Raw genomic sequence first — 23859 nt, 5'->3', positions numbered from 1 at the left:
AGACATGTATTGCCCTATCCCACCACTCAATGTGATAAGTAAATACAGATTTTAAATCCTAAACCAGTAGGTAACAGGCAAGCTACAGAATGGTAAAAGCAATGAATTTAGCTGCCTCAACCATCTGTTCAGACTACATCACAGTCTACTGAGCTCTGGTGTATACAGGCAATGGAAAGACTGTGGTCATTTGAACCTTCCAGTTTTACTCAGGTGTGTTCCAGATAAGTCAACTTGATGGATAAAGCCCTACGAAACTAGGAACCCTCAGCCCTTATTTCATTTAATATTGTGTTATCATATAACAAATTAATGATACCATGAGATATGCCTATTTGAGACAGTACTTAGTCTTTTCTAAAAATAAAAATATCAGCGTGATAATAATTACAATAAAAATAACAGCTAACAGTTAAATGGTACCATAAGGTTTACAATGTGCTTCATAAATATTATCTCATTTTATGCCCACAATAACTCTTGGAGGTAGGTGATTTTATTATCCCTATTTTGCAGATGAGGAAACTGAGACAAATCAAAGGTCAGTGATTTGCTCATGGTCACACAGCTAATAAATGTCTAAGGGTAAACTTGAACTGAGGTCTTCCTGACTTCAAGGCCAGTACTTTATCCACTGTATCAGCTAGCTGCCTTGAAAAAAAAAGAAAGAGATGTCTTTTAGATGACACTATAGTCTCAAGGCATTAGGGAAAGCAGGAGCAATAAGTCATGCTCACAAAATAATCAAGTTTGCAATAAGCTAAAATACCCCAGAATCAGAGAATTTCAGAGTGGGAAGGGACTCAGAGACTGCCTGCTCTAATCAGACCTGAACATTGAACCCTTTTCTTTACAAAGGAAGTCACATGGTCATTGCCACAAGACCTTTAGGGAGAGAGAATTCACCACTTCCTGGGGCAGCCTGTCCCATTCTGGCACAGTTTTAATTGTTTTTCTTTACATAAAGCCTTGCATAGAACAACATCATTGAAAGTCTGTTTCCCATGTGACTAATTCAATGATTTCTACATCGTTTACCAAAATACGTAATGAAGGAAATACAGTTGTTATTCAAATTTTGTTATTCAAATTAAAACTTTCTTTACAAACATGCTATGGAAACCTCATGAGGATATTGTTGGAGAGGGCGTCTTTAGTTAATATTCGTTGCAATGAGATCAAATTTTTCAATCAGTCATTTCAAAATTAGAAAGAAACCACCACTATCAAAGCAGAGCAATTTGCCTATAGCTAATTAACTTAATGATCAATTTACTTAACTCTATTAATTAAATATGTATCTATAGATTTTGTTTTCTTAATCTTATCACACATACTCTAAAATTGTTTTGTATCTAGTCTAAAAGTATTTCCATCTAAATTCCACTCTTGTAATATAAAAAGTACTTATCAAATTTCAAGTCTTTTGCATCTAAAATGGTGTGCTTATGTCTGTTTTAAAGAATGTGTGATTTCTTTTCACAGTCTTTATTATTTTGTCTGCCTTTATACACTTTATAGATTTACTAATTAAGAAACTTGTGCATAATAGAAAGAGAAGACCTGGAGTCAGGAAATAATAGTAATAACAAAATTATAATATTTATATGATACTTCAAGACTTCAAAAACTCAAAATACATATGTCATCTCATTTAATTCTTACAACAACCCTTGGAGACAGGTGCCATTATTATTATCTCCCATTCTATGAATGAAGAAACTGAGGCAGACAGAAGTTAAATATCTTTCCCAAGATTACACAACTAATAAGTGTGTGAGATAGAAATGGAATTCAGGTTTTCTTGACTTCTTTATGAGTTTGACTTCTGAATCTATCACATCTTGCTTGTATAATTGGGAGCAAGTAACCGAGTTGTTACGAAAAGTGGTTTCTTTATTTAGTAGATGTAACACCGGTACTACCCAGAATTCTAACTAGTGATTTTGAATCCTGGTACATGCTTAACAAAGTCTTTCCAAAGAAAGGAGGAGAACAAGGGAATTCAAACATCTTGCTGAGAGAAATTGAGTTAGATGGCAGTGGGAATGGAAGAACATTGAACACCAACCTTACTGATAAAGATCCTGGGCACCATGAGAAAATTGTTAGCAAGGTTATATATAGCTCCAGGATATTAACCTTATTTATTTCTAGCTGATGAAGGAATCAGTGCCCTCTAAATTTTCTGTCTTGGTGTAGAGTTATTATCACCTTGTCTTAGTTTTGGTTGTAGCATTGTATTTCCCTGCATTCTTTATTGAAAAGTTCCTTTGTTTAGGGTTCCGATGGCTAATGTAATGAGCAGATACTTTAGATTATCTGAAATATGGATTAGATACTTTGAGATGTTGTGTGTGTGTGTGTGTGTACACACATATATACACACATGCATGCATATGTATATAGACATATACACATACATATATGTATATGTGACATATGTGTGTATGTTTATATGTATAAAAATGTAGGTATATGTGTATGGGTATATATATATATATATATATATATATATATATATATATATATATATATATATATATATATATATATATATATATGAATGTGTATGTATGCATGTATTGTTCACAGGGTACTGCAAAGCTCAATAACATAACAAAAATACTATCCAAAGGGTACTAGAGAGGATTTTGCTTATGATAGAGCATTGCAATTCAATATCTCAGCCTACAGTTTCTTTCAGATGGTTTCAGCTAAAATTCTTCCATTTCCATCCCAGATTCCAGTTCATCTGTATCTGGAGGCTATATAAGGCTTTGAGTCAGATGAATTTCAAAGCTAGGTTCTACATAGGCCAATAACCACTGGTTTAGTATCATAACATCTTAGAACTAGAGCTGTAAGTGACCTCAAAGGCCATCTGCTTTCTCTCATTTTAGAGATAAGGAAACTGCTCAAGATTGTAAAGTTAGCAAATGACAAAGGAAGGATCTGAACCCAGTTCTTTGGACTTCAGAGTTACTGCTTTTTCCACTGTACCATGGCAATTATTTTAAGCAAATCTATCTCAACCTTTTCTCCAAAGCCCCAAGTGACCCTGGCTGCTATGGAAAGTACTAGAGTTTGGTTTACCAGTAGCTGTGTGACCCTGGGCAAGTTTCTTAATCATGTTTGCTTCCATTTCCTCATCCGTATAAATGAGCTGAAGAAAGAAATAATGGACCATTCCAATATCTTTGCCAAGAAAACCCCAAATGCAGTCACAAAGAGTTGGAAATGACTGAAAACCAGTATTCTTTATAGCATGCATAAGAGGAACTTGCCCTAAGATGATATTTTGTTTCCATGTAGGAGTCATCAAATGTTGGAATTCTAAATCAGCTGAACCACCATGTCTATATACAATGAGACAGAAAACAGTAGAAGAAAGTCTACATTTTGAGTCATGCAAAAAAAAAATGGGATTTGCAACACTGATGGAGACTTAATCAGAGCAAATACTAATTAAATCCTCTTGAATTGAGTTAGCTCTTTGAGCCAACCCAAAGATTCAAAGAAAGGGTCAAGAAAGTATTGTTCTTCCTACCTCAAACCTGACTAAATAAGTTGTTTTTGCCTCACTGATCTAGAAGAAGGTCATTGGAGAGCACATTCTAAATGGGCTTACATTGGAAGCTTAACGACACTCTTTTTTGTCGTTATGATTGCATTTATGTTCATTTAAGATAGGTGTTTTTTGATTGAGTTTTGGTTGTCTTTATATAGGTAGGCTGTTTAAGTTTGTGACAATTCTTTTTTATTGTGTTCAGTTGGTTCAGTTATGTCTGAATCTTCATGACCCCATTTAGGTTGGGTTTTTTTGTTTTTTTTTTTTTGGCAAAGATACTAGAGTAGTTTGACAGTTCTTTAGTAAGGCATAAAAGGTTTTATGATTTGGCTCTTTTTTTCTTTTGGCTTGGTTTTTGAGGGCTTTTTTCCATAACAAAAGAAGAAATATTTGTGGATTTGTGAAATATACCCTTTGGTGATTCCTGTATAATAGAGAGACTATAAAGGATTGTAAAGTGCTTTTCAGCCATTTATAAATTCCTCAAGGGTGTGTCTGCACAATCAGAAGAATGCCACTTGAATGTAGACTGTTTGAGTGGTGACTCCAGGGAGACTTGTGTCTTTGTGATAAATGGATCAAATTTGACTGTTCATTGGATTTTTGTGGGTGATTTAGTAGCAGCACAGACCCCTTCAAACTAGATTTTCAAAGTACTAGAAAGCAGTTATCATACATGCTTGGGGCACAGTTTATTCGGATGCATGAGGGGAATATGTTAAGAAAGCATTATCCACATATTCTTCGTGGATTGTCTGAAACTCGGTCAGCGAACCATTGGTGTTTAAAGCACTAGTCTCTTATGGCATCAATATTCATGACAATTTTTCTGGCTTTTATCCAAAATTGATTTAGTTAGGACACTTAATGAAAAGAGGCAGCCTGGCATAGTAGGGAGTAGGTCAGTCTTAGAGTCAGAAAGTACTGGATTCAAGTACTTCTCCTGACACCTACTGACTATATGACCATTTATAAGTCAAGAATCACCACCCCCACCACACACACACACGCACGCGCACACACACACACACCAGAATTCCCTCCATGATGGTAGAGATAAGTTACTACTGTGTATTTGTGAAGGAAATTTTCACATTCAGAGTTCCTTCAAACCAACAAATTTACAGATCTTGAACAAAAAGCAAACAAAAAATCATTCTACAATTGGAGATCTTTTAAAAGCAGCATCAGGCATTCAATGATTTTTAATGTTTCTCCTGTGACAACTAAAAACAAGTCAGGGTAGATCTGTTTGAGGAGGCATCTTTTGATCCACCAAAGTAAGCAATATGTTGAAGACATTTATAAAACTCTAGAATACCTTTTATTTGATTTTCTTTTCGGTAGTAAATCTATGGCCCTAGGCTTCTTAAAAATGCATTTACCTACTTAAAAGGGTAGCTCCTTGGGGAGAACAAGATATATATTGTGACACTCAAAAATTGCTCCCCCCACTTTAAGTATTATATCATAAAGGATGATCTAAACAGTCAACCATCTTCCAGGGCACATAGAAATTGACCACTCTGAGTAGCAGAGCAACTCAACAACATCTTTTACAAACGAAGGTTCATGAATGGTGCTGTCATAACACAGGCAGCAGAACAGCCAAGAAGAATCCCGGCGTTCTATTTCCCTCCTCATGGGTTTAAGTCACAAGCTTGATATTATGTGAATGTAGTTTGCTGTGCTTTAATTACTATCATTATTATTATTGTAGATACAGATGCAATTATCTCTTCCTACTGTCTCATTATGTTTTGATCAATTCACATAATAAAAGTTTACTGTAAATATAAGGTTAGGTAACATTCAAGAAAACATGTAATTATGGATTATATAATCATATACAATCTAAACAGCTGAACATTTTCCAACATTTCTAACAATTAAATGTTTAGAAACTAAAGAATTAGTGGCTTTTTAATAACATGGATGCCGCTCTGGAGGCAATGACTAGAGAAGGCTTTATTTGTTGACCTAAAATTGCTTTACTTCTGTTATATTAATAACATCTAGGTTTCTCAAAAACCTGCTGGCAAAAAATCTTTTCAGCTTTATTAATGATTCATATGGCAGTTTCTGAAGAGACAAGTCCCACAGAGAAGGAGCACTTGATTAATGACCTGGAAACACTTTTCCTTTTCAGCTGATTAAATAAAATTGACTGGATTTTTACATTTTTATAATAAAATGACCCGCAGGGCTGAGATGACACAGTGAAAGCAGCATGTTCACTCTTCAGCAGATTTTTATTTTGTCACTTGTAAAAATGAAAGGGCTAACCACCCAAGCAGAAAAATGCACTTTATCACCGTCCACTGCCAACATGCTGACAAATGCTGCATACAAATACCACAACATGGAGGAATCTATATGGTGGTTATAGTAAGCCTGATTTTGTCTAATGCTGACAAAAGATTCATCACTTCTTAGGACAGAAAAGCTGATATTATTTGTTATTTAAAAGAAAAATGCCAATGTAAAAAAAGCTCAAACCATTACTTGATATCAGAAGAGGTAGCATACTCATGTATAAACATGACCATTCTAAACCATTTCTGAAACTTAGACTGGATCATAAATTTTCTCACTTCCAGAAAAAAGGGAGGTGTGAACATGCTCTTTTGAGACAAACATTGTCTTTATTATTGCAAGTTTATCCTTTTTTTTTTAATTCATAAACTCAATTTTCATCTTGAGTTCCATAATTCTTCAGAACACATTATTCCGTTCCTTCTTACATTTTCTAATGGGTGCAGAATAGTCTTGTGTTATTCAAATTTCCTTTGAATTTGAAGATCTTTCTCCTGATTACTTACAGTCATTGTTGTTTCCGAATTGCACTATTATAGCTAACCACCATGTGCCTTAGAGTTTGCAGTTTGGAGGCATTTTCACTGTTTGTTGTCATTTTCTATGTTGAGGAGTTCTGTGCAATTCTATTACATCTAGCGTTATTGTGTTAAGGTCTTTTGTCCTATTATGGTCTTTAGTGAGATCTATGATCCTTAGCATCTACTCATCCTGGCTTCAAGAGAAGCATTTTTGGTTTACATCATGAGCCTATTTTCTTTAAATGTTATGTTTTTTTCATTCTCTTTTGGGAAAGTATTTTTCACTTCAGTATATTTGTTATTGCTAATCTATTGTTCTCTCTTTTATTTCTTTTGTGGAACTTACCATCAGAGAGTCCAGATTTTTTTTTTCTGTCCCTTATTTTCAAATATTTCTGATTTCATATTTCTCATTTCTCTTTTGAACAACTCAGGAATAACATACTGTAGTTTGATATCCTACTTACATTCCACAGGGTCTTTTGTCTCATCAAGCGTTAGATCATATTCCTCCTTTAGCAGAATCTATTTATAGAAGCCTGAGTTCTTTCACTAAATCTAGAGGCCATATTTCCTTCTGCGGTTAACTATTGATTTATTTGGGGTTTTTTTTGTTGTTGTTGTTGTTCAAGGTCTTTGAGTTTTCTTCTTCCAGAGACCTTTGATAACCTTTGCTCACTTTGTGACTCTGTTTCCATTCTGATGGTTTCCTTTAGGGACTGGGTCTCAAAGTATCTCAGTCTCCTCCCACACAGGGCAATTCATGATTCACCAGTGTAGGTCTGCTCCAAGTGACTTGTGGGTGAACAGAACTGGTCCCAGCTGGATACTATGCCCTTTCCCTCAGGCTTAGCGCAGTGCTGCATAGCTCTGTCCTCACTCCCCACCCCCACCCCATATATACAGTGTTTTGTCCTGATGTCTCATTCAATTCCCTCTATTTCTTAGTTCTATGGACTGGTACTGGCAGTTTAGAGCTTTGTAGCATTGGCACTATAGGGTTTTTTGATGTGGTGTTGGCAGTCTATTTTGGCCTTCAGCAGGCTTTTGCTTCTGAGGGGTTGCCACCACAGCAAACTTCTGCAACCTGGAGTCAAGATCTTCCTGACACTGGAAAGAGGGAAGGGGTAAGGAGGAACAATTGTTATTTTTTTCAAGTCCATGAATCAAGTCCTTGAATCTCCTAGTGCAATGTTACTGCTGAAGCATGGGGAGGAGGGATGGTTGCTGAGTTGATTTTTTTTAACCCTCTTTTAGACTGAAGGTGACCTACCTAGACATACTAAAGTAGCTACATCTTTGGCATATAATTTTGGTTTTGGAGAGGCTTGAGAGGTCATAAAGATAAGAGAAAAATGTCTAGTCCTTCATCTTTTTTTGCTTAATTTCCACAGAAATCAAGACAAAGTTTTTTTTTTTTTCCAATAATGATCATTGATTCAGAAATGGTCCAGTCAGAATTATCAAACAGATTGCTTTTATTATCCTTTGCATCTTTGCAGCCTCTTTTTAAAGCTTCCAATGGACCCTCATAGCTATTAGGCTATTGACTACACTTTTACTGGACTTGTCAAAATTTATCTGTGCTTGTCTCTTATTCTCTCAGGGAAGATTTTCCATGTCTTCAAAAAACAAGCAATAAGATAATTAGAAAAGATTAAAAGACATCCCTGGGAAGAGACCTTTTCCTGTAGAGCTCCTCTGTCTCTTTTAGATAACAAGGTGCATTTCAAACTTGTGATCTTTTGAAGTTAAATACCTAACATCATTATTTAATCTGCCAGGATGGCCCAAGACCCACCCAGAACATCACTCCTGAAAATGTGTAATGGCCAAAAACCCACGAACTAACCTTATTAAAATTTTGGCAGGTTAACTAGCTGGATATTTAAGTTACTGCCCTGTTATTAGCCAATGGCTAGCATTATATAGCATTTTAAGGTTTGCAAAGATACCTTACAAATATTTTCTCATTTTACTTTCACAACAACCCAGGGAGAAAAGCACAATTATTATCTCTATTTTATAGATAAGGAAACTAAAGCAGGAAATAGTTAAATGATTTTGACCAGAGTTATAGAGCTAGTAAGTATCTGAGTCTGAATTTGAACTCAAGTCTATCCTGACTTCAGGCTCAAAGCTCTATCCACGACACTTTGTAGCTGCCTCCAATTCAAGTGTAATCACAGAGAACCAGACTTAGAAAAATGTGGTGCAAAACTAGGTCCTCACTGAAGATTTCTTTATTGACCTGCTTGCAGAAAAGGATCTCTTGGTATTATGTATAAGACATGAATATATCAATCAAAAAATGTTTGTACTGCTTACATGACAAGTGTGCTGGATATCTGTAAGGGTATGGTTAACAGAGCATGGTTAAGGAATCAAAGGATATCCTCTTGAGAATGCATTTTCTTACTTTCAAAATAATGTTTTTGGATTAGAAGATCTCTAATATTTCTTAAGTCTTATTATCCTATGATGTTCTAATAGCTTAAAATTAACCTTGAGATAACTCATGAAAGCATTGTTTAATATAACTTCATAAAGGAAGCATAAAGAAATTTTCCCTTAACTATAAAATGGAGCTTTGACTGAAAACCCCATAAGGACAGACTTGGGATCCCTCCCTTCCTCTTCTCTGTTATTGCCAAGCATAGCATTAGACACACTACCCTTTGATACTTTCACTGATCAGGGATCTTCGCATATTGGATGTTCTCTCCACTGTTCAAAGTCTGTCTGATTCTTGCCCATTTTGTGTTCTTGTTGTGTTTTTTATTCTTCTCATAAACTCTCCATCATGCTTGAGACTTCTATCTAAGCCATTTAAAAGATAGTGGATACTTTTGAAACACTTTGGCTTGACATCTGGGGTTTACAATAATCCTCTTCTTTTTATAACACAGTCGCCTCACTTCCTTTTCCCACAATACAATGTCATGGGCACTATCTTTTACATCATTTCTAGAAGACAATTCACTTTTCATAATATGCCCAAGGCTTCTTAAATCATTTATATATCTTCCCATTGCCTTTTGGGTCACCTATAATTTTGATTCTTCTGAGATCATTGTATTACTTAATTCTTAGATAGGAGCGTCACCAGGAACACATATAAGAATTTTTGTGGAAGGCAGAAACTTGTAAATCTTTAAAATACATACATTTTTTCCAGATGTTACCTAAACTGATTTGCTTCTCCTGTTCAAGTATCAAATCAGCTTTTGGTTGATCTGTTGGGCTTATCCAACTAGCCATTAAATAAATCTATCAACACATAGATTGAGTATCTGCTGTCCACCAGGAATTCTGTTAAGTTTTAGGTATAAAAACACAAAATGAAACAATTATCTACTCACAAAGAGCTTACATTCAAATGGAGCAGACATCAGGAACATATATGTGTATATAGTATAAATATGAAGAGAATAAGTATAAAGTAAAAACATGACAGTTTGGGAGAGAATAATTTAAAGGGGGAGGGGAATCTGAAAAGACTTCAAGTAGACATTAGTATTTGAGTTTTTGTGATGCAAAGGTAATTAAGGAGTATGTTTTTGAAAGAGAGGGCCAAAGGTGGAAGGAAACCAAGTTGGGAGGTACAGTGTCATGTGTGAAAAACATAGAAAAAAATCTAGTTAGGCTCTATCTTAACGTATGGGAGCATGCGTTGGGTCCAAGTTGTGAAAGGTTTTGAAATATAAATGGAGTCAATATTTGATCCTAGAGTAAATAGGTAGCCACTGGGGTTTATTGAGTAGGAGAGCAGTCAGATTTATGATTAAAGAAAATTATTTTCAGCAGCAATTTAGAGGATGTACTGAAGGAGGGAAAAAAACTTAAATCAAGAATATCAATTAGACGACTGCAACAATCTAGACAAGAGGTAATCAGGTCTGAACTAAAGCAGTAGTGATATGAATAGAATAAAATATGAATATAAGAGGTATGGGAGTAGAAAGAACAAGCTTTGGTTAGTGAGGAAGGGAGAGAGGAAGAAAGGAAATAAGCATTTATTTTTCAATTGTTATTAAATTTATCTATTTTCAGTTTTCAAGGTTCACTTCCACAAGATTTTGAATTTCAAATTTTCTCCCCATCTCTCCCCTCCTCCCACTCCAGGACAGCAACATGCACTCTGATTACCCCTTTCTCCAATCTGCCCTCCCTTCACCTCCCACACACACCTTCTCTTATCTCCTTCCCTTCTATTTTTCTGTAGGGTAAAATCGATTTCTATACCCCATTGCTTATATGTCTGGATCACAAAAGCAATATTCACAGCACTGAAGGTGACTATGAATATGTTGGCATAGTTTTGAATCACAAAGTATAACAGACTCTCCATATAGAAGGCAGAAAAAACACATTTATTCAGACACCAGAAAACCAAATCCCAACACCAGAAAGTCAAAAACCAAATCCCAACACCAGAAAGTCAAATTCATCATAGTAACCAAGAAGTCAATACACTTTAGCACTGCAGGGGACAACACCATTCCCAAGCCTTCTTCTGCCCCTTCTGGGACTTTCCACAAGCAAACACTCACAACATTAGCTGTGCCTGTCTATGCTCACTCTCCTCCACCCTAACTGTTCTCACCAACTTCCTCTCATCTCTGCTCCACCCTTCTCCTCCCATCACATATGACTTAGGCTTCCATGTGATTTAAGTAGGTCAGATGGGCCTATAAATGAGTGGAAAAGATCTTCAAATTAAGGAAAAAATATGTTAATGATATAATATCTTATTTCCCAGCTGAATGTAAAAACAACTTCTAAACATTCATTTATAAAGCTTTGAGTTCCACATTCTCTCCCTTACTCCCTTCCCATTCACCCTCATTGAGAAGGCACACAATTCAATATAGGTTATACATGTATAGTCATGCAAAACAATTCCATTACATGTTGTGAAAGACTTACTATATTTCCCTCTGCCCTGTCTTGCCCTCCATTTATTCTATTCTCTCTTTTAACCTATCCCTCCACAAAAGTGTTTGTTTCTAATTACCCCTTCCCCCAATCTGCCATTCCTTCTATTATTCCCCCTCTCTTATTCCCTCACCCCCTACTTTCCTCTAGGATAAGATAAACTTCCATACCCAATTAGGTGTGTATGTTATTCCCTCTTGAAGGCAAATCCAATCAAAGTAAAGTTCCATTCTAATTTTGAAAGAATTATTTTCTTCAGTGAGCTTTTGAACCTCCTTTTCCATTTGGCCACTGTGCTTTTTAAGGTATTCTCCTCATTGACTTTTTGGACTTCTTATGCTATTTGAGTTAGTTTTAAAGGTGTTATTTTCTTCAGCATTTTTGGAGGATGTCTCCTTTAGCAAGCTATTGAGTCATTTTTCATGATTTTCTTGCATCACTCTCATTTTTCTTCCCAATTTTTCCTCTACTTCTCTTACTTGATTTTCAAAATTATTTTTGAGCTCTTCCATGGCCTGAGATCAATTCATATTTTTCTTGGAGGCTTTGTATGCAGGACCTTTGACTTTGTTGTCTTCTTTTGGTTATATGTTTTGATCTCTCTTGTCACAAAGGGCATATTTAAATACCTTTTCGTTAAGAAAGTAATATCCTATAGTCTGATTTTTATCCTGTGTGCTCATTTTCCCAGCCAATTACTTGACTTTTGAACTCTTTGTTAAGTTGAGGTTGTACTGCCCCAAACTTCAGGAGTTTTGTGCAGCTGTCTTCAGAGATATATCTTCCAAAGTGATATGATCAAAGGAGAAGCATTTGCTCTTCTCTTCAGCTGTGCTCTGGTCTGTGAGCAACCACAAGCGCTCTTTTCTGCCTTGGAACTGTGATGTGGGTTCCCTTTCCATGCTTCCACAAGCTCCACCGTGCCAGCACTCCTCCCAGGATCACCTATCAGGACTGTAGCCCAGGTCAACCACTCTATTCCCCACCATCTGTAGGCTGAGAGTCTCAGAAGCAAATGCCAAAAGCAGTGGTTGCCACCTCCCTGGATCTGGGGCTGGGGCTGGGACCAGACCATGTTCCTCTCTTACTCAGGTAAGAGACCTTTCCCACTGACCTTTGAAGTTGTCTTTGGCATTTGTTGGTTGAGAAGTGTTAAAAATGACATAGATGCCAGTGAATCAGTCCCCTAAGACCCGCTCCAGTCCCATCTAGGCTGGTGTAGCCCATGCTGGCCTGCACTCTCTTCCCAGTTCAGTGTGATAGACCCTTCCTGTCAGCCTTCCAGATTGTCTTGGACTGGAAATCTCCTTCAGTCTGTGATTTTGTGGTTTCTGCTGCTTTAGGATTTGTTTAGAGTTATTTTTACAGGGATTTGGGGATATGGGGAAAAGGTCATGCAGGTCGCTGCTTCCACTCTGCCATCTCAGATTTTCCCTCAGAAATAAGCATTTAATAAGTACCTACTTATTGCCAGGCATTGTGCTAAGCACTTTACAAATATTATCTCATTTCATCTTCACACCAACCCTATTGTTATTGCCAATTCAGTTATTAGACCTACCTCTTCTGAGTAGCCATGTATCTCATTGCAGAAGACATTTATTGTCCTAATTAGTACAATATCATCCACAAAGACTTGAACACAATATGGCTACGTGCTTGGAAGTAGAAGCTGCAGCTTCCACATACATACTCTAATTAAAATCTGAAGTTTACATGAAATTGAATAATTATCAAGAAGTCCTTTGAGAAACTAAAGTAAATTATTTTTCCACATCAGAACTACATAAGAAGTCAAAAATATGCAGTGATCATTCCTGCATTTGCCTATATTGAACATATGTGATGTATCAATTATTATTGTTTTTACCTTATTGGTAAATAAATGATTACATCTAATTTTTTTTAAAGTCATATGACATCTAGGGCAATAGAAAAGGAAGCAGCCAGAAAAGTCAGCTCCAACATGCTGCAAACAACCTTTGCCTCCCAATAGTCATAGGTTTGAAATTTGCATAGCCCCAAAGTGTCTGACTAGACACTACCCTTCCCAAGGGTAGGGACCCTTGGGAAAGCCCCAGACAGGTCAAAAAGGCCCAAAGAAATAACTTAAAAAGGCTTAAGGAGTATCAGCTATCAGAGCAACCAAACAGAGTTTAAACCAGAAAAGTCTAGTCCTTACTAGGTACAGGGACTTTAGTACTGAGTCATGAAACAACATTGAGGGCCCATAAAATTTAGTACACTGAACTTCAAAGATCTGAAGGTGAGAAAACCCTGAAAACTGGAGGTGAATGTAGGAACCCAAAAGATCCAGAGTAGGATCAAACAGGGCTGACCTCACTAAAAAGTACAGAAGGGGGACATGGTCTGACCCTAGAAACCAGCCCTAATTCAGGAACTAAAGTGAGACAGATGAATAAATCATAGAAAAATTGACCAGTATCAAAAATTATTATTGCATTAGAGCTTCCATAAAAGAATGAAGTAACTTATAACAACTACAAGAAGTGACTCAAAACAAATATATATATTTGCCTAAATACTGTGAGCAATCAAGAGAAGATCAGGTAAAGTGAAGTTAAGTAAAAAAAAATTAAATGAAAACTCTAGAGGAAGGAATTAGAAGGAAAATAAGTAATTTAAAAGAGAAAGTGATAAAATTTACCTGAGTAAGAGATAGTTTGAATCCTGGGCTATAGCAAATAAAAATCAATGACTCCATAAAGCATCAAAAATATTAGAATAAAATTAAAAGATTGAAAATAATGAAGTATATATGTTATCTGAAAATTAAAAACTAATCTTGAAAATAGGTCAAAAAAGATAATTTAAGAAGTGTTTGACTCCCTGAAAATCATAATTTTATGAAATCATAAATTAAAATTTTCCAGATCAATTAGAACCATAGGACAAAGTAAAGACAGAAAAAAATCTACCAATCATATTCTGGAAAAAAAAAAAAAGATGACACAAAAGACAAGTCCCTGTATTATCATAGCCAAAATCCAGAGTTCCCACATCAAAGCAAAAGTATTGAAAGCATACATAAAGAAAGAGTTCATATCACTTTTTAGTCTTTGTCAAAGACAATAAAAAATTTCAGTCATTTAGCTTTGAAGGAAAGAATGGCCCATATTATAAAGTCTCTGGGTACCTAACTATATATGAGGAGTTCTTTTAATGAGGTAGAAAAACTCTGGAAAAGTCCTGGAGACCAGAACTAGGACAAATGGGTCATATTTGGAGGAAGGCAGATTTGGTGTTGATAATTAAAAGAAAAAAGTCTTTACAATTCAATCTGTCAATTTGTAGAATGCCCTGCCTCTGGAGGTAGTGAGTCATCCTTCACTAAGAAATATTCAAGCAGAGCCTGCACAACCACTTGTCCGAAGTGTTGTTGCAGGGATGCATTCAAATGTCCATTAGACTGGATGACCTCTGAGATCATTGTGAACTCTGAGATTTTTGTGTTTTTCTGAAATGTGTGTTTGCTTAAGCTTGGTGAGATGAAGTCAGGAAGGAGGGTAAGTAGTATATAGCTGGATGGGATTGCCTTTTAGTAATAAGATTAAGGGAACTTTTGTTAGGTGTTGAAAATTTGGGGTAGATAAGAGGGAGGAGGAGTGTGACAATACTCTAGATATATCCGTAAAGACACATGTAAAAATAGGGTAGAACTGTCCCCAATGATTTACCAGGGACTATATTTTTCTATTGTTTTCAGGATCCTCAAAGTTGTGCGTATTATCTCATGTATTCCAAGATGTTAACTGATGGTATATATCTAGCTTCCTTAAATTCAGTACGTTGCTACTAAATCTTCCCAAGATAATTGAAGCCTGCTCTATTTCTGTTCAGAGGGGTATCATTTTCGCTGTTTTGAGTTAAATAATGATTTTAGCTTTGAAGTTAAAGGTCAGACTCAGGTCAAGGAGCACTTTACTGTGAAGCCTGGAAATATAAAGAAGTGTGAGTAAAACTCTTCATGGACCCCTGAATTTCTGTTAGTCAGGACTTTAGCAAGAATTTGAAGCATGTCAAATGTCTTCATAAAAGCAATGTAGCATTCCCTCCCATACAATAAGGCAGGTAACACTGGGCACATGGTGGTGTGCCTGAAGCCATGCCATGAGATAAATTACAATGCAGTATTCATCAGGAGACCTTGATAAAGCTCAGCCCTTTATAGAGATTTTACTGTGAACCTACTTTTTGCATGATCTCCATGACTGTTATATAAAGTCGGTAAGGGATGGCTGAGTGTCCATGTTTTTCATCTGAATTAAGAAAGGTAAAGGAAGGTGAGGTGATTAAGCAAATGTCACAATAAGTCAATGGGAAAGGCGTGATTGGAAGGGCACAAACACACACACACACACACACACACACACACACACACACACACATATACACGCACGCACATTTGGTCCTGGGAGGCCTAATTGAGACCACACTGTGAGAGTGACCTGGGAGAGAAATTTCATGCTGCTTTCACTTTCAAGTTTTATAGGTTTTCAAGAGAAGTTCAGGGGTTCATTTTGGTGACATCATTAAAAGTTCAACAGTTCAAAGCCTCCATGATCTAAAATGGCATGACGGTAAAACCCAGAGGGCCGTTCTTTGGATGTGACTTGAAATGTCTCTGCTTCTGGTTAAACTGTGAATTTCCCAAGAATTCCTAAGGCAGGTTGCAGATTTTGTGTCCTGATCTATTTCTCACAAGACATGTGTGAAAATGAACAATGGTGGGAAAGAGAAAGATTGAAACTTTGAGTCATCAGAATTTGCCTTGAAAGTTGTCATTGTCTTTCACTGCTAGAAATCTGCATCTTGGTGGGAAATTCAGATTTTTCTCTGCATCTAGTCAAGGCTTCTTTCATTTTTTCAAGGTGACAATAAATTTTGAAGACACCTAGGGATGTCTTTCCCCTGATCTTGTGAATCCCCTGTGCTAGCACAGGCCTGGCAGTTACAGCTCAGGGAGTAGCATTTGATCACTAACCTCACTTTACTATTTTTTAAAACCTAATAAGGTCAATAAAACTAACTCTGCTAAACATTGTGGTTCTTTTTTGGAGGGCCAATATTAAAATGTGCAAATGAGACCTAATGAAAAAAAGCCTAAATATTAATCACCATGGTTAAGCCTACTCTATTCAATACAATTCCAATTTAACAAACATTCACTAAATGGACTTTATGTTGAGTGTTGTAGTAGAGACTGGAAGATAATTTAAATAATATTTGGTTCCCATCTTCATGGAGTTTATGCTCTAGAAGAAAGTGGGAGATGGAACATTGGGTTATATATACACAAATGATTATAATGTACAATATCAGGTGCATATAAGATACAAAATACAATTTTTATGCTTGAAGAATGTTTCTTAGAAACAGAATCATTTGCTTTGTTTTTTTAAGGATGGGCAGAAATTTAACAGGCAAAGAGAGAAAAGAGGGGCCTTCTAGGCATAAGAAACATAACGAGCACAGTCATGGATGAAAGAAATCACACATTGTTTCTGACAGACTATCCTACCCAGTCGAACAGCAGAAATGATATCAACAGCTGAAATGCAACTATACTTTTTTTTCCCTGGGAGGAAAGAGGAGAACTTATTTGTGTGACCACAGACAAAAACTGATGATAGATAGATAGAAAGAAAGGAAGGAAGGAAGGAAGGAAGGAAGGAAGGAAGGAAGGAAGGAAGGAAGGAAGGAAGGAAGGAAGAAAGAAAGGAAGGAAGGAAGGAAGGAAGGAAGGAAGGAAGGAAGGAAGGAAGGAAGGAAGGAAGGAAGAAAGAAAGAAAGAAAGAAAGAAAGAAAGAAAGAAAGAAAGAAAGAAAGAAAGAAAGAAAGAAAGAAAGAAAGAAAGAAAGAAAGATTGATGGATAGATAATGGATAGGTGGATCCTCATACATTTTTAAGAGCCTACTATGTATTAAGCACTGTGCTAAGTGCTGGGAATGCCAAAAGAGGCAAAAAGCGGTCCCTTCCCTCAAGGACTTTGTAATCTAGAGGGACACAATACATAACCAAATATAAGCAAGACAAGCTACAAAGGGAATAGAAAATGATTGGCTTTGCAATTAAGATGGGATGGTGAAGGCTTTCTTTAGAAGGTGAGACTTAGGTTATGGCTTAGAGGAAACCAGGGAAGTTTGTACTCCAAGAAGAAGAAAAAGAACATTCAAGGCATGGGGAACATCCAAAGGAAATACTCCGAGCAGAGAGGGTGTCTTGTTTGTGGAACAGCCAGTAGGCCAATGTCATGGGATAGAAGAGTACATCTCCACCGTGAGACTGAAGAGGATGGGAAAGGTAGAAGACAGCTAGTGCTTGAGAGACTTTGAATGCCAAGCATAGCATTTTGTATTTGATGTTGGAGGCAAAAGAAAGCCTCTGTATCTTAGTTTAGGGTGAGAGAGGTAGGTGTGATGGTCAGACCTATGCTTTAGAAAAATCCCATTGATGGCTTAACGAAGGTTGGATTGGAATGAGGAAGGCAAATCTACCTGAAGTTTATGGCAATGATCTAGGAATGAGATAATGAGGCCTACACAATGTGGATCACTATGTCAGAGGAGAAAAGGGGGCATCTTTGAAAAATGTTGCAAAGGTGACATCGGCAGAGCTTGACAACAGCTTGGAAATGAGGGGGTAAGACATGGTGATAAAGCCAAGATGATTCCTGGGTTGCAAACCTGAGATAATTACTGGAAGAATTGTGTTGTACTCTGCTATGATAGAGAAGTTAGAAGGGCTGCAGGGTAGAGAAGAGAGTTTATGGGAAAGATTATGAGCTCTGTTTGAAATATATTGAATTTAAGATATCTATTGGATATCCATTTTGAGATGTCTAAAAGGTAGTAGAAGTTGCAAGACTGGAGGTAAGCACAGAGATTGGAACAAGAAAGGGAGATTTGAGAATTATTAGCATGAATATTGTAATTAAATCCTTGGGAGCTGATGAGATCACCAAGTGAAACAGTGTAGAGGGTAAAGAAAGGAGAATCTAGGACACAACCTTAAGGGACACCTACAGTTGGAGGGCATGATCAGGAAGAGGATGTAAAAAACTAACACAACTCTTCCTCTGCCATAAGAAGTGACCCAGAAAATTTATATGTTGTCAGTAGCAATGTGAAAATGTATGTGTAGAATGCAATACCAATTCCCCCAGTTAAGAAAAGATAAATATCTGCTCATTTTGACAATATGTTTCAGTCACAGGATAATATTTTAAATAAAATTGTATCAGTATCTTTCTGTTTTACATTACCTAGATTTCTCTCAGTCTCCTTCCACCTTTGCCATCGCAGAGATCCATCCCATATAACAAGGAACATTTTTTAAAGAAAAAAAGAAAGATGAGAAAAAATCATAAAAATCAATCAAATATGTTTCTCAGCAATGCTGCTTAATCTCACTTTGATATAAAAGAGGAATAAGAGAGAATAACTTAATTTTCCCCACTCCTAATAACTACTAACTTTGACCAGTGATTTGAATAGAAGACTTGTAAATCTCTGACTAGAAAGTTACTGAGCTTTGACAGTCGCAATGATGATCTGAGCATCACCGCGAAGAAATATCCTGTGCCTTTGGATGCCACAGAAGGAATGTGAAGTCAATTTGCTTCAAGGTTATGACAGATCTGTTCCCCAAAGTTAGTACTGTGGACCCAAGCAGAGAAAAACTTGGTTGAAAGGATCTATAATCAATGTTCCATGCCCTTTTTTACAAACCTATCCAAACTTCGGCAGTTTTAGTAGTTAAAAGCTATTTATGTGAGTCTTTTCAAAACTAGAATATATTAAAAAAGTAAAGTAAAATGTTCCAACATCTCCTCAACTCAGTCATACTTTTGTACATTATTTTTAATAGACTTCACTTTAACAGTTAATTATATTCATATGATTGAGAAATTTAAGTCATTTACACTTGATCAATGTCCTATTCTCTAAGAATGGAAAAGGAAGAAAATTTAATCTATTTGAGTCAGTTTGGGTTAACTCATTATCTTGTGAAATTCTAAGAAAACTTACTGTATCTTTTCATATGCCTGATAAACACATGGGGTGGGAGGAGAATGTGTGTCTCATTTTAAAAGTAATGTTCAATTATTAATTTTAAAAAAATCATTTCAGTTTATTTAGCTTGTATGATAAAAAAAATTTGTTCTAACTTTAAGTAAATATATATATATGTATATATATATGAAATATGATTAAATTCCCTAAGTGCACACTCACAATAAATGCAATGTACATAATTTGGTAAGTATGGTTTGATCTGTTCCAGTCACAGGGTGATGTCTTGACTCATGCACAAATTGGATTTAAGTAAGGCAGAGTTGCACAAAGTCATTAGCCTTACTAACTCTTTCAGAGTCAAGGAAGAGCTTTGGAAAGGCAAAGGCAAGATGACTAGTGATGGACTTATTCATTTGTTTATTCATGGTCTGATACTTCAGATTTTTCTCTTTTCGCATTTTTAATACTTGTATTAAACCCAACAACACTGAAAAACTCTCAAAAGAGATTTGTAACTTCTCAAATAATCTTGGCTTAACCTCCACAATCCATTAGGAAGAAAAAAAAAAACAAAGTAAAGTTGAAGAATATCTACTGCCCAGATCATGTTAAATCATACCCAATACAAATGAACCATGAGTAGGGGAGAACCAAACAGAAGATGATCAAGCTAGATTGCCTTAAGGACATTCCAAAGATCCCTTAAGAATCTAAATCTTCTTCCACAAGTCAAGCCCAACTTTTTCATATTAGTTCTGAGACTATGCTACAGAATACTTCAATACCTGAAGAAATAGAAATTAATAAAACTTGGTGACAACAGAAAAATACATAGTAGATTTCATTATGAAAATGATTTCTACAACTAGAAAAGGAATTGAAGAATCTGAGGTGTTTAATTGGGCATACTCCCACATAAACATTTATTCATTCATTCAACAAATGTTTAGCAAAAGCCTACCACATTCTAGGTGGCATGGGGTATGAAAAGATATGTAAAGTATAGCCCCTATCCTTCATAGTTACAAATTAGTGAGAGGACACATGGAATGATAGGAAAAGAAATGGATTTAGCATTGGAAGAAATAAATTCAAGTTCTAGTTGTGACAATGAATAGCTCTAGGAGTAAGTCATTTAAACCTCTCATAATCTCAGTTTTCTCATCTGTAAAATGGAGATAATTAATTTCAAATTGCTTAACTAACAAGTTTCTGTGAGAAAAGAGCTTTGTAAAATCTAAAGTACCATACAAACATAGCAAGCCTAGAGAAATCTTAATATCTCTATTATGGGCGGTTATGTGGCACAATGGATAAAGCACCAGGTCTGGTCAGAAATACTCATCTTTCCTGAGTTCATATCTGATCTTACTGATAAGATTCTTTGTCACTGGAATATAAAAGTATTGACAGTAGTGGACGCCTAGAAGTTGTGAGGGATGGGCTAAGGCATTGGGAGGGGGGAGGAGATTTCTGAAATGTATGATCATAATCATCCTATGTGATCCTGGGCAAGTCACTTAACCCTACTTATCTCACTTTTTTTTTATCTGTAAAAAAAAAGAGTTGTAAAAGACAATGGCAGTCACTCTAGTATCTTTGCCAAGAAAATTCCAAATGGGGTTACAAAGAGCTGGATAAGACTGAACAGTAACAACAATATCTCTATAATACCACATTGAACCTGGTAAGTAGAGACAGAATGAAATCACTAGGGGTACAGTCCCCTAATTATTTGGGAATGTTGATATTTTACAACTTCTATTTGATTAAATGACATGCCCCTCTTAATATGGTATATGGAATTTATGGTTGTAATTTGGGTGAATTTCAAATCAACTTTATTTGCAGGAATTTGTGGCACTCCTCAAATTTGTTACATGACCCTAAAAAGGCACTATATCAGAGAAGCACTATTTGTATAGATATGTGCCTCCCCTGTCAGGACAACTGAAATATTATTTTAGAGGATTCTCCTATGTGACATCAAGAGAACTGTCTAAGCCAAGTAGTTTCCTACAAATTTCTGGTCCTCTAAAATCATAAATGCACCAGATGAAGAAAAATATTAGTGACCCTCCAATCAATTCTTCATGCAGCTACTAAAGTGATATTGCTAAAACATATTTGAACATATCAGAGGCAATCAGGTATAGTAGGTAGAATTCCAGATTTGGAATCAGAAGACGTGTTCAAATCTCAGCTTTGTAACTTTCTAACTATATGGCACTGGACATTTAACTTCTGTGGGACTGTTTCCTCAACTATAAAGTAAGGGTGATGGAGGATTACTATGGCCTCTTCCAAATTTGAATCTATGATCCTATGATCCAATATCACTTCTATACTCAAGAAGCTCCAAAAATTCCTTATTGACACTAAGATGAACAACATATGTTTGTTGTTTTGAAGTACCTAACCATCCAGCTCCAGCCTAGCTTCCCAGGTTTATTTCATGTTACCTCTTGTCATACAATACATTCTTGTCAAAATAACCTACTTGCCTTTTCCCTATGTTACTCAAAATCTACCTGCATAAGACTCTCTCATTCAGTAGAGATTGATTATTCAGTGTTCTACATGAAGTGCCTACATGAAGAGCACAGTTGGCAAGAATAGGGAGAAGAGAGATCCCTGCCATTCTTGTTGCCACTACCAAGAAAGAAGACGTGATTCTAGATTCTCTTCAGGGAGAGGGAAGAGAAATTCCCTAGGAAGAAGCCAACATGTAAAAGAGCCAACACCCAATATCTTGTTTAGGTACCTCTCTCCAGATTTCAGAAAATTTCCCCTTGGGTGATATCTGATACTCTCTATTGATTGAGTTGAGATATCCTCTTAGTGGGGAGTGATCATTCACTTTGTCTATTTTCTGATATATTCTCACCTGTATAAAGTCGGTGGGTTTTGTTTGTTATCAACTTAGATAAATAGATTTATTTGCTATTTACTATATGTGATCTTTGTGTAACTGGAATTTAGTGGGAATGTTGTCAAGTATTGGATCTAAAGTTTGGGTTACCCATTCAAGAGTACAGCTTGAAAACTAAATAATCATTGGAAACCACTGATCTAGGGAAAATATTTTTATTGTTGTCTCTTTCCACAGCTTGTACTCCCAAAGTATCATATTGTTTATAGTATTCTTTTAGATTTATTCAATAAGTGCTTATAACAATAACTTCAGTGATAGCTTTTGTCCCAAAAAGATTCATATTAGAATTCATTTCATATAATTATATTATGCAATATTTTATTCTACCTGTACTTATGAAAACTCTAACTATAAACTATAACAATAAAATTATTATAAATATTTGTATGGGACATTATATAAGAATTAAAAAAATAAAAACTGATCCAGTAGGACCTATTGACTGAAAGAAGACTTCATACTAAAGATCTTTGTTTTACAAATTTTGCTGAATATAAATAACAGTTTAATGAAATAAGTTATAAATCTGGAAGATGTATAACATAATATAATAATCACATATAAACTTGCTTTCAAAATTGGATTTTTAATCTGAATAAATATTTGTAATAGTAGCTCATCAACAGACAAACACTTAAATCTGATTCTGCATTGCTTTTGTTTCTATATTTTGATTTAGAAAAAGAATAAAATGAAAATGTTCACAAACAAATATATGGTAGAAAATGGTAGGAGAATTTTATAAACTCTCTTGATAAAAGAAAAAAGTTGGGTTTGTTTTTAATTTAACTAATCGATGAAAATGAATGGCTAGTCATGATATAAAATGTTTTAAGTTTAATTGCATTTATCACTACATTTTTACTCTTTTCTCTTTATCTACCACTGGTACACCAGGAACACTCTCACAGAAAGAATATTGAATGATAGATCAGTGTTGCTGACAAGTTCATTGGAAAATCCATCAGAAAGAATAATAACATGAAGGGAGTCTAAGTTTAAAACAGAAAATAGCCTTAATATTGCAATGAGAAGAGATATAAAATTTGTTTCTATAGAACATTTGTAATGGTCTATCAGTTTCCAGATAACTGTAATGAACATGCCCAGCAGCTATGGTTGTCAAATAGTCTGACATGTATGTTGCAACACTCAAATGTTCATAACATCTTGATCAGTGATTTCATAACTGATGAAGTAGAATTACAGAATAATTGCAGAGAAAGAAGGAGCTACTCTGGTGCATTGTATAGGATGTAAATAAAGTTATACACATGCTTCAGACCATTTGTTGAGATTCATTCTGCACTAGATAGAATATTGAACTCTTGTGGTGGTTTAAAAACAATTTGATAACTAGTTGAGAAACTACAAGAATAGGAAACTTGGTCAGAAACAGTCAGTTTGATGTAATTACCGTAATAAACACCACTCTGTGTGCCCCTTCATGACACCTTCAAATCACTGCAGAAACAAACCTCTAATAGTTCAAACATGGAAATGCTTGTTTTCACAGAGAAAAAAAATCTGTAACAATA

This window comes from Notamacropus eugenii, chromosome 4 (assembly GCF_028372415.1).
Source record: "Notamacropus eugenii isolate mMacEug1 chromosome 4, mMacEug1.pri_v2, whole genome shotgun sequence".
Classification (NCBI taxonomy): Eukaryota; Metazoa; Chordata; class Mammalia; order Diprotodontia; family Macropodidae; genus Notamacropus; species Notamacropus eugenii.
This window is presented reverse-complemented; position numbering follows the sequence as displayed.